Genomic DNA, 3,395 nt, shown 5'->3' on the forward strand with positions numbered 1-3,395 from the left:
GGAGACAGCGAAAGTATATACTATTATCTATAGAAAGTGACATATGGAAATTTACGACTCCGCCCCTACGACCAAATCCGCACGCGACTCTTGATCGATCATTCCGATTAACGCAGAGATCTGAGCGTCTCCAATCGATCGGACGGTAAGATATAAAATAAGAACATACACAGCTATATATATATATATATATATATATATATATGAGCTCAAAAAGAGAGATATTATGGAAATTTTATTGTTAAAAGATAATAAAAATAAAATGAGTTACATGTGGATGATTGATAATCAGAGCTTCATCTTTTAAGTTTGGAATCTTTGATTGATATCATTCGACCACCAACTTATTAAAAGAGGTTATTGACTTATTGGGTCGAGCTGCTACTTCAGCAAATATGTCAAAGCCACTAACTTGTTGGATGAAGTCATCTCTCTAAGAAGCTGACCTATTGTGTGAATGGCTTGGCTGGACTTACTAGATTATTGATTTTTCTATAAAAAAAAATTCTCATAAAAAAAATTACTGAAAATGAATGAAGTTGAAACATAACATAAGAAGAGAAAGATCTAGAATAAGAAAGAATAGGTGAGAATGGAGAGAGAGTATAAACAATAAGTGAAAATGGAGTTCTTTCTTATATAATCACTGTGTTCTTTCTGAAATAAGGCCCCCTTTGTAGCTTGGACTATAATTGCATTTATCTCTTGCTTAGTGTTATCAGTGTAATCTAATTTTTCCATCATAGTGATGCTTGCCCCATCGATTGTATAATAGACATAGGTTATTTGATTGAATCACTAACATCTTCGGCGTCCTTTCCCATTGATTGTTTGATTTTTTTTTCTTTTATCTTTCTTTGTAGTGTTTCATTGTTTGCATCCTTTTTTTTCTCCACATCGAGTATCCAACATAAGCGATGCATTTTCATCTCTCTCTCTCTACAAATCGTTGATGTGTGTTCTCCTCATTGCCACCTTAATTAGGTGATTTTGTAACCATAGTTCGAAATTCGACGAATTCAAAATGAATCAAGGTATGTTTTTCTTCCGATTAAAGATTGTGAAAATCATCTTGTTTAAGATCTTGAGGATTTAAGACTTATGTAAAATCAAGTTTTTTTCGTTTCGAATTCTTTTACATAAATTATGATGCGAGTTTATGCAAAGAGTTAGAGAACTCTATTAAGTCTTACATATTGGTTCTAAAAGAAAGAAAATCATTTGCTTACTTCTCAAAGTTGGATTCATTCTCAAAGTGGATAGCAATGGTTGTGTCGTTCATCTTAGTTTGTCAAAGCTTCTATAGAACTCAAGTGATATTTCTCATAAGAAAATATCAATTTTGAGATTTTTCCATGATATTCATCTCACTGTAGTAAGTACAAGCTCCATGAGGCACCTCATGAAATGTTGTGGATAAAATATTGATACTTTTATTATGTCTATTAGAACTAAATATAATTTTGTTTATAAATTATATTGACTCTCTCAATTTAATTATGAAATACAACCAAAATTTATTATTTTTAGTCAATATTTATAAATAATATTAGATAAATTTGAATATTTATGCCTTTGACACTCATAAGTAAAGTGCCTCTATATCTTGAATTCCATCTACTCTCTTGTGCTAATCCTTATATGATAGGAGTTATACATTTGTTATGTATATAATTAATTATTGTTTTCAACCCCAAGGTACATGAAAGACTAGAAGACTTGTTTGGTTTATTAATTTTAAGTAAATCATATAATGGAATTATAATCTCTTATAGATGATTTAGTAATGAAGCATATATGAACCCAACGTCTTTTGCTTCAAGTAAGTCCACAATATCACCTTCATCAATTCTTAAATTAGCGTTAGATACATTAATAGAATGTGTTTAGCTTTCTACCCTTGCTTCATATCTCATTGGTCGTCGCATATTTTATGCCTGCAATAATGCTTTTATCATGCCTATACTTGTTGGGTAAAAGATGCAAGCAATTTGGTGTTATAAAGCCCAAGGCCAGTATCGTGTGTGATGACCTCAAATTTATTTTTTTTCTAAATTCTTAAAAATTTGTTGAGAGAGTGTTGTAGCATTATGATTATTGGGCGTTGTGGCACAAATCTCTCAAGTTTTTTTGAAAATTTAAGGGAGTGTTCTTGCGTTGGATTTGAACCTTTTTTTTTAAATATCTAAATCTATTGTAATAACCTGTATTTTGGCTTTGCTAATTTTTTTTTCGAGTCATTATAACTCTAAATCGCAAATCATTTTACCCATGGTATTTTGATTGAAGTATTTTACTTACACAATTTTTTTCATAATTTTCGAGCATCAGTGAAAATCCTAAATGAATTTGTATATATAGGTACAAGTTATGATTTTGGGACCGTTAGATGTCCGTTTTACAAACCGATTTCATCAATATTTTTTTACATATTATGATTTATTTTATAAATATTTTTCTATATTTTTTTATCCCTAAAATGATTTATTTGAATTTTATATTAAAAAAACTTGTTTAAATTAACTATATAATATTAAATTCTTGTTTTAATAAAATATCTTAAAATATCTCATTCCATTAGTTTGATTTTATTCTCAATTTCCCTAATTCGGCAAACAGATAGCATTTGAGAGGTTTTGTGAGAGAAAGAGAGGAGAGAGAAAAGAGAAGTTCACATTTAAAGATCGCGATGCTATTTTTGTCTGTCGAGTCTGTTGGGATAATTGCTCATCTCGTTGTAAGGATTCATATCCTATTTATGATTTCAAATATTTTGTGTTTTTGGTATTTTTCCGCTCAAATGTGTGTTTCCGTTAACAAAAAATGTGAATAACTTTGTATTGGCAAAACTTTCACCTAATAACTTTTTGTATATTATAGAGATTGTGATTATGAGCATTTTGAGTATTTATTTGGGATTTTTCACGGGTGATTTTGAAAATACAATAATTTTTGTCTACTCCAAAATTTATTTTGACCTCTAAAAATAATAGTGTAGTATAATAAAAGTCTTAGAATGTCATTTTATACAATCCCTGATAATTTGATAACTTTCTGAAAATTTTCATTTTTGCTTAATAGGATTCTTTTATTTCTTTGTTGTATATCGTTATGACATTTTGACATCTTCTTAATTAAGCTCAATTATACAGTATTTGATGCAATGCATTAAAAATGGATGTATATATGTGTTTGAGTAATAGCTGGTCACTATTACTATTATAGTATTATGATAATAATATGTGTATGTAAAACAAATAAGTAAATAATGGTTAACCCGTTGATTGGAGACTGATTGACCAATATATGATGGTGGGCTGACAGGCTTTATTTTAAATACTATGATTTTGTGTTATCCTTTACTAATTCATATGATAAACTGATTGAAAGTTATA

The sequence above is a fragment of the Dendrobium catenatum genome, unplaced genomic scaffold (genome assembly GCF_001605985.2).
Source record: "Dendrobium catenatum unplaced genomic scaffold, ASM160598v2 fragScaff_scaffold_601, whole genome shotgun sequence".
In the NCBI taxonomy this organism is placed as follows: domain Eukaryota; kingdom Viridiplantae; phylum Streptophyta; class Magnoliopsida; order Asparagales; family Orchidaceae; genus Dendrobium; species Dendrobium catenatum.